Here is a 17222-nt window from a genome sequence, read left to right on the forward strand (position 1 = left end):
ATTTTATTTGTCTGCATCTCGCGTTGTATAAATTACGCTATATGCCGTTATAAATATAAAATTTCGTACTAAAAAAATTATAGACAGTTTTGTGAGTGCTCGATTCAGTATTGTTTCAGTATACATCTTAAACGTGTGGTCCGAGAGCTTGATTGGGAGGTCATTATGCATCCAGAGTCCACTAGAATATAACTATGCTAAATATCACCTTCAATTTAGTGCAAAATGCATGGATTTATTTTTACCATACCTCATATCAAAAGATGATCAATTTATATCAATACCAATAAATATTATTTACCCATATAAAATATCTCTAATGAATATTTTGGAAGTGAATGTATATTTGTGCTTAAAATTAATAAAATTGGGTGAAAACTTGCCCTATCCCCATGTAACTAATATCAAAATTTTCAAAAATCTAGTTGACTTTACTCCTTATATATTGGTGATGAATGTACGATAAGATGCAAATTTGATTGTAATCCATTCACGATTTCGTCGAACAATGAATGTTGAAGTCTTCCGCAACATTTAATATAAAGTTTTCCCAACACCTGAAGGTATTTATCCGGCTTCGATCCTTGCAAGTTGCAATAGCATAAAATGTTCGGTTACGCTCGATTTGGCATTATTCACTATAGGGAACTCTGTTATTGTGTGGATTCTTTGCTACTTCTGTATATGGACAGGGGTTTTACTTTTTAGACATAATTAAATTAACACACATGTAAGGTTAATTTAAGTACAAGTATGTTTGCTAGATTTGTGATATTCTCTGTTGGGGGTTTTATAGCAAACGAGGAACAAGGGTCAGTTGCAGAAGTAGCTACATCTGGTATGATTAAAATATAATTAAAACAAGTAAGGAAGGGCTAAGTTCGGATGTAACCGAACATTTTATACTCTCGCAAAGTCAAATGGTATACTCGTTTGAGATTTCTTTGTGGATTGACTAATATTTTCGGTAGAAGGTCAACTATAGGCACTGGGGTCCACATATTTAGTACTTAGGGGCTTGAACAGTTTTGGTTCGATTTAGATTTTTGGTCACAAGGTTTAAACGTATTATTCACGCAAAGTTTTACCCCGACATAATCACTGTTGCTTGATATGCATAGTGCAAAGTGAAAGAATCAGATGGAAATGAAAATGGTGTTATATGGGAAATAGGCGTGGTTGTAGTCCGATTTCGCCAATTTTCGCACTATAACATAGAAATATGAAAGGAACATTATGCACCGAATTTGGTTGAAATCGGTTAAGCGGATCCCAAGATAAGGGTTTAAACCTAAAATTGGGCTGTGGCACGCCCACTGACTAATTTTGAACGCGGTTCCTATAAAGTCATCTCATACCATCCCTGAGATAAAATTTAATGTCTCTGGCGTGTTTAGTGCTTGATTTATCGCGCTTTTAGTATTTTTTAACAGTACCGTTATATGGGGAGTGGGCGGAGTTGCCACCTGATTTCAACTATTTTCACACTGTAGGTAGAGATTCTAAAAATATTTGCTTTCAGTGAATTTTGTTATTATATCATTAGCGGTTTAGGAGATATGCACATTAAACCTATTCGGGGCGGGACCACGCCCACTTTTTTTTAACTGCAGATGCCTCTCCCTAATGAGATCCTGTGTAATAAATAACAGTCTTGTATCTTATTGCGGAGCTTAGTTATGCCAATTTATTTGTTTTTGATTAATGGCGTTTTGTGGGCGTGGCAGTGGTCCGATTACGCCCATCTGCAATACCAACCGTCCCACGGTACCAAGAAACATGTCTACCAAGTTTCATAAAGATATATATAATTTTTACTCAAACTAGAGCTTGCACGGACGGACGGACGGACAGATAGTCACCCGGATTTCAACTCGTCTGTTCATCCTGATCATTTATATATAAATAACCCTATATCTAACTCGATTAGTTTTAGGTGATACAAACAACCGTTAGGTGAACAAAACTATTATACTCTGTAGCAACAGGTTGCGAGAGTATAATAATTCTTCTTGGCACTTACATTTTTTCACAGCTACAATATCATATATTAAGTTTTTCATAAAAGAGTTCAATTTTATTAAAATCATTTTTTCACGCACATTTACAGGTCAAAAGTTGAAAAATAAAATGAAGAGAATATGTCCTACAAATAAAAACAATTGAGTAGTGTATCTCTGTATCTCTGTAGCAACAGGTTGCGAGAGTATAATAATTCTTCTTGGCCCTTACATTATTTCACAGCTACAATATCATATATTAAGTTTTTCATAAAAAAATTCAATTTTATTAAAATCATTTTTTCACGCACATTTACAGGTCAAAAGTTGAAAAATAAAATGAAGAGAATATGTCCTACAAATAAAAACAATTGAGTAGTGTATCAAATAAGATTGGAGGAAATTCCACAGAAGAGTAGCTTAAAAACTTATTTCAGCAATACCTCGGAATAAGAATGTATAATTGACGTAACCGTTGGTCAGACCAAATATTTCCATTGAAATTACATAGCATAGCATAGCAGCTCATTGGCATCCAAATCATCAATAATCAATTCTAATTGTAGCAACAACCAAAAAATTTAAATAAAAACCCAATATACCGCTAAGATAGTGTCTTTATACATATTTTTAGCATTACCGTAAACCTTTTGTGACACTACTTTATACTACACTGACACTCGACACTATCACAAGTAAGGTACGGTTAAGTTCGGTTCTAACCTAAGTGATCATATTCTTTCCGGCAAAATCTGGGACGGTTTGTTTAGATATCGATTTTTGCCATATTTGCACTGAAAATCGCGACATATAATAGGTGAGAGAACAACAGAATTTTATTCAAAAAGAATGGAAATGATAAAATAGAAAGCAAAGTAATATTAAAAATTATTAAAAGATTCAATCACTGTCTGGTTAGATCGTTTGTATATCAGTTGATGAAGGTCGGTGTTTCCGGAATTGTTGAGACGTCTTTGGTCTGATGTATTTCATTTGTTGACTGATTTTTCGAAGAAGCTCGGGGTGCAGTTTCAAGTGAGTGAAAAATTCCAAACAAGAAAATTTTAAATTAGTCTTCACAAATAAAATCGATTTCACGGTGCTGACTTGTAGGCGAGTTTTTTCGTATTTCCACGTTCTTTTAATGGAGGAAAATATGCTTCCCACCGGTGCCGATGTTCCTGGTAGTATCAGCGCATATTCAACGATCTCTGAAAGCTCAACGAATGGTATGTTTTGCTTCAACAGAAAAGTAAAACATTGAACACAACGATTACCATTCATCAATTCGTTTGTCATCTATATACTGAGAAATATAAATGAATTATTCGAACAGCTTACGTGAAGTAGTGTGCAATGCTGTAATTTTTTGTGAGGAAAATAAACGTTTTCTCAATATTTTTCCCAGTCGAGTTTATAGAGTAGAACCCAACCATATAGCTTCACATGAGCAAATTGTTGAGTCCCTGCTTCAAGATATTCGTAGCAATCACCTGATTGACATATTGAAGACAATTTAAAAAGAGAAAACAAAAATTGAGGTGTTAAATGAAATATTTACTTCGAAATTGTTTCGCTTCTACTTCAAATTGCTTCGAGTCATAATTAGTGATTCTGTTGTTTGGGTGTTTGCAAATTGTTCATTAAATGTTGCAAGTGTTTGTAAATTGCAACTGCTGGAATATCATCGCCTTCAATTTTCTTTATTGCTTCTTCGAAAACCGTGGCCTAAAATTAATGAGATAATAATTAAATAATTTCTCGATTTTTGAAAATTTTCAGTTAATACTTGTAAAAATATATTTTCACCTGTTTATGAACAAAAATGAACCAGAGCTTCGATAGTGGAATACTGAAAAAATGGTGGATACATCTGGCTTTTTTGAGGGGTGAAGGAAGGTCGTCGAAATACGTTTTCAAATCATTCGAATGATTTTTCCCAAAGCTTCTCTCAAGCAAATGGACCGAGTTTTGCAGTAACCAACCAGTTGATCGTCTTCGCCCTCATAAATCTTTCAGATTGACTTTAGTGCTTCTGTGCGAATGGTGTGGATGTAAAAATGTGTGTAGATCTGAACAACAATGCTCTCTATTTCAACATCAAGTGCATTACATACGTTACGAATCGCATTATATACGATACGCGCTGCACAACCTACACCAACTTTGTACGATTTTTATTTCTTTAATTTTGCAAAAAAATATTTTCTTCACTTTCTCGATCAACGCGACCGAAATTAATAGGCGCATTGTCACCAAAGTAAGCGATCAATTTATTAGTGAAATCAAAATTTTTCAAGACTTAATGAATGATTTAATCAATGAAAAAATCATATCCGACGTTTCACCTTTTTCTAGTGAAAGTTCAACAAGTCCAAGTTAACATTCACTCTAGATAATGGAAGAAAAGACCGAATGACGGTAGAAAACATCTTGCTTGCTTTGCGATTGGAAGCCTCGGTCTACAAACAAATGAATCGGGCTTTTCGTAAATCAGACTTGAGGAATGCGTATGGTGCAAAAACATTGGTTATTATCGCTTCACTTTTTGTTCTTGAAAACAAAATTTCACAGTAGTTTGATCTACAATAAAAAGTTTGAAAAAATTTGAGTCGGACGATAACTTCTGTTTTTTAAATGATTTTTTGAATAAAAAACCTGAAACTGTGATTCTCACACGCCTTCCATCGTCGAAAGATTCAAATCTGGTTTCTCCGATGAAAAAATCTGATATGATTGAAGTTTGCAGAGAAGCATTTGCTGCCACTTTCTGCTTCTTTGTCTTCAAATGATTTTCAATATCTTTGCCTCCACCAGCAATCAAAAAAGTTGCATTACATTTGTCGCAACGAACGTTGGAATCGTCATAAGTGAACCTCAAAAAACGATATTTTTTCTTCAAATTATCGGTAAAAACGCACTTTCATTTCGACATTTCACAAAGTAATATTTATTCGTAAATATTTATGCTTGAAATTCTCAAAATTATGCAATGAGCTGTCAGTGAACGCTAACGTCCGCACCAAAATCTACTACAGAATTTAATACATTCAAACTGAATGTAGAAAGAGAACATACAGGGTGGGCCATCTACATTGTTGTAATTTTGTTCCGGTTATTGAAAAATTTTCTTTTTTGTTTAATTTCTAAGCCCGGGACGGCCGGGATGCTTTACTTGGAATCCGGGACTGTCCCGGCCAAAACGATATAAAAGATCAGCTAAGTGAAACCGAACATTTTACACTGCCGCAATTTGAAAAATTTGATCAAATACTTTCAGTTGTGGCAAAAATGTATATTAAACAAGAAAAAACGTTAACTTCGGTTGCACCGATCGTTGAGCTTGTATGACAGCTATGCGCTATAGTAATCTTATCTGAACAATATTTTTAGATTATACTGTTGCCTTGGGCAATAATCCATGCCATATTTCGTAAAAATACCTCGTCAACATAATTTTATGGTTCAGTTTGTATAACAGCAATATGTTATAGTGGTCTGACTTAAAAATTTTATTCGGATCTTGCAGCATTAACTTGGACTGTAATGTGCCAAATTTTTTGAAGATATCTTGCCAAATAACAAAGTTAGCCATACAAGAACTTGCTTTCGATCGTTTAGTTTGTATGGCAGCTATATGCTATAGTGTTCCGATTTTTGCGATTTGAACGAATGAGCAGCTTCTTAGGAAGAAAAGAACGTGTACAAAATTTCGCGATATCTCAAAAACTGAATTCAAATCTTCACAATTCATAATAAGGTTAAAAATACTCCCAGTGCTGCATGTTTGATGCCGCCGGGCGGAATTTAAACTCATAAAAAGTATTTTAAAAAAATGCTTACAGCTACGTTTTAACTAAGAAAGTCCCCGAAATCGATGGCTGGAATAAATGTAGACGCGCATCAGCGTGTTCCAATTCGTTACTGGAATTGTAGTACAAATTACCAAACACTTGTTATAAGTAGTACCGGTGTCGTGGTTTCATGTGACAAGGCCATATTAGAGACCACAACGATGGCGAAATTGTTTAGAATTACTTTCGGCCTACGGCGACTTTTCCTGTCCTCAGATCTGAATAAAATACTCTTTGCAAAGAAATTCAACAATGAGGAAGTAATGATAAATATTTTGAAGCAATAAAGATATTTTGAAGCAAATAAAAAATGGTATCAACAATAGCACATACATATTACGAATAATTCCGAGTTTCGATCATAAAATGTTTATTTTTTATAAACGATAAAGCCGCTGAAAAATGCTTCAACGATTAAAAATGATCTGTCAGTCTTATCAAAAAAAGACGGTCGGTATGTTTATAATTCGTACACTGCTGAAAATTGTAATACACCCCAAATTTCTTTATTAGATTCTAATAAAAATAGATCTCTACAAATATAATAGTTTATTAGTATGCGAGTAAGAAGAGTGCTAAATTACTATGGAGGTCGATTCGGACCTATCAGATACCGCAAGTGTTGAAGGTGGTTGGTCAATCGACGTACCTTTCAGACTTGAGCGGCTGTTGGTGAATAACGCAGAAGCTTCCTTTTGATTCACCTGCAAGAAGGGCCTTTTCCGCCAATCTACTGCCTCGACTGGAATGAGACGGAGCCAATATCGTCCTTAGTAGTAACATATAAAAATAGAGGATGTTGGTCCGATGTTTGGGAATACAATATAATCTTTATTACGGTTCAAAAGAGGTAACGAAACATTTAACGCACTGTAATTCAAAATATTTTGACTGTCTTAGCTAAAATAAACAATGCAAGATCGGGTATTTTGATGTCTGCTCAGCGAATTTTTCATAAATAGGGAAGGAGTTTGGCGTAGTTTTAATTTCTTTGAAAATAAATAAATATAATTCATCATTAATTAATATAATTCTTATTTACAGTGCAAGTTTCCGACAAATTTGTGATTTTACGAATAGATTTTTAACAAATACCCATAGTTTTTTATAATAAAATAACTGCAGCAGACCAAGTGCTTCTTATAGACTTATATAAATGTATTAGTTAACAAATATGGAAGGGCAACATTCGGGATTAGCTGAACTTTGCATACTAAAAGTGAGTGGAATATTTCGAGATGTCTATAACATTTTATTTTAAACATGGAAAGACTAACAAGGGTGCTAGCATAAATCGCAATGCATACCGGTATCTTTCAATCAGTTTGGGGGTGCTTCAATGAAGTTTCAAGACTGATAACAACAGCGAATATACCAAGAGCTGCCACCTCCTAATTCAGGGTGTTATGCGACTTCCGTGTCCGTTGGATACGTGCAGCCAGGATTTAAGTTCGGAAGAAAGTAACGGTAGTCTTACCGCATCATAGGGCTCTCGTGGCGGATAATTTATTCACCATAGATATACTAGACCTGACGGATCAGCTTAATGAGTTCACGTTCGTAAGAACAAGAGCAACATGCATAAAAACCAAATCAACGGGCACAACTAAGCGAGGTAGCGAAGGGACGATGACTCAAAGCGCAGGGGATCAAACTCCGGAAAGAATAAATAGGCAGATTACGCCGCATGAGGTAACCAACTCCAAGCGGCTTAAGAAAAACTTGCAGCTGGCGACTGGAAGGCAAACCTGCGACTGGAAGGTAAACCTGCGGGAGGATATGGGGCAGCGCAAATACTCGGATTCTCTTACAGAAGGGCCGCTACCATCCTCGAGAAGACCATTTTGTGATGCACACATGTATTCAGTACTTCTATTTTTAATCGTCAGTGCCATCCACGGTGAAAACTTGGTGAAATATTGCAGGAAAAATATGCTTATTCTAACCCTAGGCTGTGCAAACGCACAGCTTAGAGAATGTGGCAGCTCTAATTACAACGCTCGAAATGACTCTCTTATTTAACACATTTAAGAATTTTTGCAACCAAAGCGTAGAAAACGTAAGGTAGAGTCCGACTTTTGTCAAGAGCACGAGAGAAGAACAATTTGACATCACCTAAGTAGCGATCTTACGATTGCACTGAACTCGCGGTGGACGATATCGTCTGAACGCTCTATAGCGGATCACAGGATCATAAGGATCGTATTGGGAGTTGAGGGAAAGAACTTCCTTCCAGAACGTATCCCCAAAACTACAAACTGGGATACTTTCAGAGATACTCTAAAAGTAAATCTAAGCAGCGTAGACCAACATAGTAGTGATACGATGGCTAGTGCGCTAATAAGTAGAATTACTGTAGATGCTTTTTGAAAACGATCACCAGGACGCAAAATATAACCTTGGTGCTCCAACAAACTCTCTATTCTCAGAAAGTCGGTTCGCAAGCTTTTCAAAAAAGGTAAGCATACCAGTTACTGGACAGAATACAAAAGCTACCTAACAGGCAATAATAAGTTAGACAAAAGGGAGAACGGGTATATTCGAGCTGCATAATAATAACAGCAATACTGCAACCCGGTTACTAACTAAAAATTAAAAGTCATAAAATAGAAAACTACTTTCAGAAGTATTAAATTAAGCAGTCTAAATTTTTATGTTGCGTTTGTTTTGCTAGTGATGCGTAACAGATTAGCAACAATTTACCGAAATAGGGTGTGACGTTGGCAGTGTTGTCAAAATAATTGTCAATAATGACTACATGTAATGAAATAACTAAAGGTTGCGTGCAGTCCCCCGCGCGGAAGAAGTGACACTTCATGATGGCGAATTGCAAACATGAAAGTATTGAAATCAATGTTACTATCGCGCAACTTTTTTGACATTTTCAACAAACAAATTTTTTTAATTTAATTCTCACTTTCAGCGCTGTATTTATATTGATATAAAATGGTTAATTTCTATTTTATTAATTTTTCTGGCGGAAACTTCATCAATAGTAGTCCCCCTTTTGTCGTTGGATTATTTTTACCATTATTCATTTCTAAAGAAAATTTACCTTTGAGGAATTGTAGTAATGGCGCAGCTTCTGGCAATAAAATACAATTCATTATCATCCGCAAAAATTACCGGCTGTTCAAAATATTCTACGCGTTCTCCAATAACATCGGCAAGAGCTTGTGAACCTAAATTCGATAATGACAATAAAGCTTTTCCGATGAATCATTTTATATCCCTCATTGAAGCATTTGGTGATAGATAAATAGCTATTAGAATTACAATAATTTCTTACTATTGTTATCGTTGGAGTTCATTTTGCACTCTACTGCACATAATTCCCCAATTCTGGCTGATGTTGATACCGTGACATCAGTCACACTTGTGCAAGGAGATTTTTTTCGCAAATGAAGAGTAACAACGTAATATCTGTCCTTTTTATTACGATAGATGGCAACACCTGAATTTCGATTTTCATTACTGTAAAAGCTCACAACAAATTCAAAATTTAGTACTTGTACAGGAGGTTCTTCATCGCTTATAACCGTTTCTGATAACATCAAAATATACTTATTTTGAAAACTCGATCGTTAAAATCATTTGCGTGTGCACGAAGACTATTATCGGAATGTCTTTTTTCGAGTTAATAAAGTCGAATATCTAATGTGCAAATTAAATTTCCCGCAATTTGATCATCTCATTTCACAAAGGGTTTTGATTTGGAAATGTTACTTCTACAGGAATCAGTATTTGTAGAAGGTTCAAAACTTGTAGACAGGTTACTAGTTACCATATTTGATAACTCTTTTTCCATCTTTGCTTGCCATCGTGCTCTGTAATCACGATAATATTAAGCTGTTCTTGATCCTTTGGAACCAGTGAAAGTATTGGGGATCTCTACATCATCTCTCCCTATGAAAATGATTTAAAGTTATTGTTATCATTGGGGAGCATGTAAATATGTTTTCCACGAAAGTGTAAATTTAAACACGTAATAAACAATCCCCGAATCAACATAAACGTACACTCACGGAACCTCGACTCCACTGCGTCCCCTGTAGCCTCCTTTTCACTCATTTTAATTATATTCAACGACGACAAGCGACAGGCAACATCTGTCAAATATTAACATAAGTATTTGCTAGAGTTTTGAATTTTTTTACATTTCACATATTAGCTGTAACACTACAGCTGCCCGTTGTCGTAGGCAAAATTAGAATTGGTTTTAATACAGCGACGGCGACAATCTGCACGTCTGCTGCCGTAAAGTCGTGCTGTTGTCTAAAAAAAAAGAAAGATATCGCATAATAAAAAGAAGGATATCCCAGGATAAATTTATTGGAAAAAAATATAAAAAAAAATCACACTACTTGTTAAGGAAATTCTAATGTTGTTTTATTTATTGTGAAGTGCAATTAAGTTCTAAATATAACATCATTCAAATGGCCTCTACGACTTCTTTTGCAGGAATAAATTCGATGAATCCAATTTAGAGTACTTTTTCCACTTAATCAAGTCGTATGTCATAAATAGCACGTTCCATATCATATCATAACTTCTTGGAGGCCATTCAATGTCACAATTTTTTGAGATTATCGAATCTCCAAACTTTTCTCGCAATAATTTGGTTGTTGCGCCTGCAGTGTGGCACGTAGCCCCGTCTGTTGATACCAGATGTTGTTAAGATCAACTTATTCCAATTGTTGATTGGATCTATACCGCTCTCCAATGACAGTAACGGTGTCACTAGCTTCATTTCGAAAGAAGTTCATACCGATGATTCCACCGGACCAAAAACCACATCAAACTGTTAATTTAGGTGAATGTAATGGTGGATTTTCTTTGCACCAGAATGGACAGTTTTGTTTATTTACCGCACCACTCATTATAACCATAACGACCATAAAATGGCAAAAGCGCACGAAGAGTTGTTGTTTCAATGATGAAATTGTAAACATTACTAAATACAATTAAAAAACCAAATTACAGAGAATGACATATTAAACGACATAAAAAAAGCATATTATCTCTATTGGAAAACCTGATATTTATAAGAATTTCAGTGGTGATTAGGAATTTCTTGCTCTGCTAGGTATGAATGTATGTGACATACGCCCTAACCACTGCGTGTTAAACGTTTAACGCAACCTTTTTCCGAACTCCCATTAGAAGTTTCGCTTCTTACAGATCATGACATATTACGCCTATTAGAAAACCCGATATTTATAAGTCGGCACGACGCAAACGATATACCCGGGCACCAAAAATTACACCCACGGGTTATTCCCGTAACGAATAATCGCATAGGTCCACTCAGCAGAACTGCATAGGCCTCCATCCGGTGTATGTTTTGTTCAGCACACAAGCAGCCTCTTATGCTACAACCTTTTTCCGAACTCCTATTAGAAGTTTCACTTCAAAAAACGGGAATTTTGCTATTTTTTATTTATTTACTCTATTATTAAAAACAAATTGAATTTACATTCATGCTATCACGTATAATATTATATTTTAATTAATAAAAGAATATTTCAGTCCTTTTGAGTTGCATAAAATTTTATTTAAAAAATAAAAATCACATCAGTTCAACGGTATATATGATAAACTAATTATTAATAAATAACAAAATAACACAAATAAATTTATCTCCAAAATTATATACGTAGCTCCTACATACATAGATGCTTAGATTGAGATATAGCACAAAATTATTATTCAATAATAATAATTATTATTATTGTCATATTATTAAGTCTTAAATATTGAGTTCAGGAATATTATATTATCTACGATTTTGCGTGCTAGTCGATTTCTTTTAGAAGTTATTAAATTACCTGTCAAGGAATATACACGTTCAGACACCGCACTTCTTGCAGGTAGTAAATATTTTAAGTGCAAATTTTGAAAAGGGTGGAAAGATAGTTTTTTGTTACTTTCACCATTGTATTGCATCGAAGTCATTAACAATTTGTATTCTTTCAGTAAAATATTGGTCTATCTTATCTCCGATACTTTCCTTCGCACCCATGTTCAAGTTCAGATCATTTGCAGATGAAGACGTACCAATTGATTATGAAGTAATAGATGAAGAATTTAGGGATGGTAGAGTTTGTGGATACTCATTATATTCGAACGTGTGAAACTCTATATTGCCTGATATCTCCGCAATGCAGAAATGCATCACAGCATCAATATAAATATCCCTCATAGCTTTTGGTGGAAGATATAAGAACAGTTCTATTTTGGGGTATATGCTTAGATTAGCAAGCCATATACTGTGGATATACATACATATAATATGTTGATATATTACGTTTAAAGTAGAGTATTGCTGGAACGTCTTAATAAACTGCTTCGCATATAGTTTTTAATCAAAAAATTGAAGGAAGTACAAAACATATTGACACAAAATTGCACCTATGTAATATGTTAGAAATTGTGTCGAAATATTAGCACGACTATACCAAAGAGTTGACGATATTTATATCAATCTCAAACAAGCGACTTTGTTTATTATTTTCTGTTAAAATATTATCGCTAGTCGACCAATTGTCTGAAAGGGACTTAATAATTACCTAGTAAGAGTTCTATCGCGTGCCACAGTGACATTTCAATGTTGTCTGCAATGCATGTTGCTGGTTCGATTTTTTGAAATAATTTACTAAGCTTTTACAGGCACCAATCAAAGGTTTTAAATAATTTTTAGTCTCAAATGTAGCGTTTACTACGTTGGATATAGGTCATTAGAACAATTGATTCTCGTGTAATTTTGTTATGCGCTTTTGATATTTCATTCTCTGTCAGTGACAAATACCATTACTTTAAGGTTCAAATATCAAAATAAAACAAGTAAGGAAGGGCTAAGTTCGGATGTAACCGAACATTTTATACTCTCGCAAAGTCAAATGGTATACTCGTTTGAGATTTCTTTGTGGATTGACTGATATTTTCGGTAGAAGGTCAACTATAGGCACTGGGGTCCACATATTTAGTACTTAGGGGCTTGAACAGTTTTGGTTCGATTTCGAAAATTTTTGGTCACAAGGTGGCATACTTTAAACGTATTATTCACGCAAAGTTTTACGCCGATATAATCATTGTTGCTTGATTTGCATAGTGGAAAGTGAAAGAATCAAGTGGTATTTAAAATGGTGTCATATGGAAAATAGGCGTGGTTGTAATCCGATTTCGCCCATTTTCGCACTATGACATAGAAACATGAAAAGAACGTTATGCACCGAATTTGGTTGAAATCGGTTAAGCAGATCTCAAGATATGGGTTTTCACCTAAAAGTGGGCTGTGCCACGCCCACTGTCTAATTTTGAACGCGGTTCCTATAAAGTCATCTTATACCATCTCAGAGATAAAATTTAATGTCTCTGGCGTGTTTAGTGCTTGATTTATCGCGCTTTTAGTAGTTTTTAACAGTACCGTTATATGGGGAGTGGGCGGAGTTGCCACCCGATTTCAACTATTTTCACACCGTCAATAGAAGTGCTAAAAACATTTTCTTCCAGTGAATTTTGTTATTATAGCATTAGCGGTTTAGGAGATATGCACATTAAACCTATTAGAGGCGGGACCACGCCCACTTTTAAAAATCGAAGTCATTAACAATTTGTATTCTTTCAGTAAAATATTGGTCTATCTTATCTCCGATACTTTCCTTCGCACCCATGTTCAAGTTCAGATCATTTGCAGATGAAGACGTACCAATTGATTATGAAGTAATAGATGAAGAATTTAGGGATGGTAGAGTTTGTGGATACTCATTATATTCGAACGTGTGAAACTCTATATTGCCTGATATCTCCGCAATGCAGAAATGCATCACAGCATCAATATAAATATCCCTCATAGCTTTTGGTGGAAGATATAAGAACAGTTCTATTTTGGGGTATATGCTTAGATTAGCAAGCCATATACTGTGGATATACATACATATAATATGTTGATATATTACGTTTAAAGTAGAGTATTGCTGGAACGTCTTAATAAACTGCTTCGCATATAGTTTTTAATCAAAAAATTGAAGGAAGTACAAAACATATTGACACAAAATTGCACCTATGTAATATGTTAGAAATTGTGTCGAAATATTAGCACGACTATACCAAAGAGTTGACGATATTTATATCAATCTCAAACAAGCGACTTTGTTTATTATTTTCTGTTAAAATATTATCGCTAGTCGACCAATTGTCTGAAAGGGACTTAATAATTACCTAGTAAGAGTTCTATCGCGTTCCACAGTGACATTTCAATGTTGTCTGCAATGCATGTTGCTGGTTCGATTTTTTGAAATAATTTACTAAGCTTTTACAGGCACCAATCAACGGTTTTAAATAATTTTTAGTCTCAAATGTAGCGTTTACTACGTTGGATATAGGTGATTAGAACAATTGATTCTCGTGTAATTTTGTTATGCGCTTTTGATATTTCATTCTCTGTCAGTGACAAATACCATTACTTTAAGGTTCAAATATCAAAATAAAACAAGTAAGGAAGGGCTAAGTTCGGATGTAACCGAACATTTTATACTCTCGCAAAGTCAAATGGTATACTCGTTTGAGATTTCTTTGTGGATTGACTGATATTTTCGGTAGAAGGTCAACTATAGGCACTGGGGTCCACATATTTAGTACTTAGGGGCTTGAACAGTTTTGGTTCGATTTCGAAAATTTTTGGTCACAAGGTGGCATACTTTAAACGTATTATTCACGCAAAGTTTTACGCCGATATAATCATTGTTGCTTGATTTGCATAGTGGAAAGTGAAAGAATCAAGTGGTATTTAAAATGGTGTCATATGGAAAATAGGCGTGGTTGTAATCCGATTTCGCCCATTTTCGCACTATGACATAGAAACATGAAAAGAACGTTATGCACCGAATTTGGTTGAAATCGGTTAAGCAGATCTCCAGATATGGGTTTTCACCTAAAAGTGGGCTGTGCCACGCCCACTGTCTAATTTTGAACGCGGTTCCTATAAAGTCATCTTATACCATCTCAGAGATAAAATTTAATGTCTCTGGCGGGTTTAGTGCTTGATTTATCGCGCTTTTAGTAGTTTTTAACAGTACCGTTATATAGGGAGTGGGCGGAGTTGCCACCCGATTTCAACTATTTTCACACCGTCAATAGAAGTGCTAAAAACATTTGCTTCCAGTGAATTTTGTTATTATAGCATTAGCGGTTTAGGAGATATGCACATTAAACCTATTAGAGGCGGGACCACGCCCACTTTTAAAAAAAAAATTTCAACAGCAGATGCCCCTTCCTAATGTGATCCTGTGTACCAAATAACAGTCTTGTATCTTATTGCGGAGCTTAGTTATGGCAAGTTATTTGTTTTTGATTAATGGCGTTTTGTGGGCGTGGCAGTGGTCCGATTACGCCCATCTGCAATACCAACCGTCTCACGGTACCATGAAACATGTCTACCAAGTTTCATAAAGATATCTCAATTTTTACTCAAGTTAGAGCTTGCACGGACGGACGGACAGACGGACAGACAGTCACCCGGATTTCAACTCGTCTCTTCATCCTGATCATTTATATATATATAACCCTATATCTAACTCGATTAATTTTAGGTGATACAAACAACCGTTAGGTGAACAAAACTATTATACTCTGTAGCAACAGGTTGCGAGAGTATAAAAATATACTTAGTAATTAGGTTTGAATATTTATTCGTGTTGATTTTTCGAAGTCCACAGACTTGAGATCCAAAACTATATTCTCGCATATATTTCGCAACTTGTTGCTACAGAGTATAATAGTTTTGTTCACCTAACGGTTGCTTGTATCACCTAAAACTAATCGAGTTAGATATAGGGTTATATAGATATATAAATGATCAGGATGAAGAGACGAGTTGAATGAAATCCAGGTGACTGTCTGTCCGTCCGTCCGTGCAAGCTGTAACTTGAGTAAAAATTGAGATATCTTTATGAAACTTGGTACAAATATTTCCTGGTACCGTAAGACGGTTGGTATTTCTGATGGGCGTAATCGGACCACTGCCACGCCCACAAAACGCCACTAATCAAAAACAAATAAATTGTCATAACTTAGCTCCGCAATTAGATAGAAGACTGTTATTTGGTATACAGGATCAAATTAGAGAGGGGCATCTGCAGTTAAAAATTTTTTTTTTAAGTAGGCGTGGTCCCGCCCCTAATAGGTTTAATGTGCATATCTCCTAAACTACTAAAGCTATAATAACAAAATTCACTGGAAGCAAATGTTTTTAGCACCTCCACCTATGGGTGAAATCGGGTGACATCCCCGCCCACTCCCCATGTAACGGTACTGTTAAAAACTACTAAAAGCGCGATAAATCAAGCACTAAACAAGAGAGAGACATTAAATTTTATCTCAGGGATGGTATGAGATGACTTTATAGGAACCGCGTTCAAAATTAGACAGTGGGCGTGATACCGCCCACTTTTAGGTGAAAACCCATATCTTGGGATCTTTTTAACCGATTTCAACCAAATTTGGTACATAACATTATTTTTATATTTCTATGATGGTGCAAAAATGGGCGAAATCGGATTACAACCACGCCTATTTCCCATATAAAATCATTTTAAATTCCATCTGACTTTTTCCCTTTCCAGTATGCAATTCAAGCAACAATGATTATATCAGCGTAAAACTTTGCGTGAATAATACGTTTTAAGTATGCCACCTTGTGACCAAAAATTATCTAAATTGAATCAAAACTGTTCAAGCCCCTAGGTACTGAAAATGTGGACCCCAGTGCCTATAGTTGACTTCTTACCGAAAATATCGGTCAACATAGAACAAGGCTGCAAGATCCACAAAGAAATCAAAAACGAGTATACCATTTGACGTTGCGAGTATAAAATGTTCGGTTACATCCGAACTTAGCACTTCCTTACTTGTTAAAATTGGAATCGTCGAAAAAATTAAGCGTTTCACATAAACAATGTCTTTTCACATAACTATCAGTCCAGAGATACGTGGTTTCAGAAGCATTTCCTTCATCAAAATTTTTTAAGATAGGATTTAACTCCGTGTTTCTTCACCGCAGCCATTTTATAAATCATCCGCGAGATAGTGGTTGCATTAGAAAGTAGGTCAGGTCTATTAACATTTTCACTTTATTTTGATCCAAACGGAGACAATCTTTTATTATATTGTGAACAGACATTGATAGCGCATTCCTTGTCTTCTTGAGAACGCATAATATATGAGGAAAGAGATATATGATTGAACAAAGGGGGTGATTCATGAACTTGAGAGTATAATCGTAAGCCAAGTTATTCACTGCAGATCACTGCTTTGAAGACCCCAGAAAGGACCTCTTAGCATCGCACCTTGTTGCACTGATGAGAGCTAG

At 35.3% G+C, this 17222-nt stretch overlaps 1 protein-coding gene across 6 annotated transcripts in view; it reads right to left on the reverse strand.

Annotated features, from left to right (window-relative positions):
* Nucleotides 1-17222, reverse strand: part of Zyx (lipoma-preferred partner zyxin) — a 412145-nt gene that overhangs the window by 308257 nt on the left and 86666 nt on the right. The window lies entirely within an intron of this gene.

This window comes from Bactrocera oleae, chromosome X (genome assembly GCF_042242935.1).
Source record: "Bactrocera oleae isolate idBacOlea1 chromosome X, idBacOlea1, whole genome shotgun sequence".
In the NCBI taxonomy this organism is placed as follows: Eukaryota; Metazoa; Arthropoda; class Insecta; order Diptera; family Tephritidae; genus Bactrocera; species Bactrocera oleae.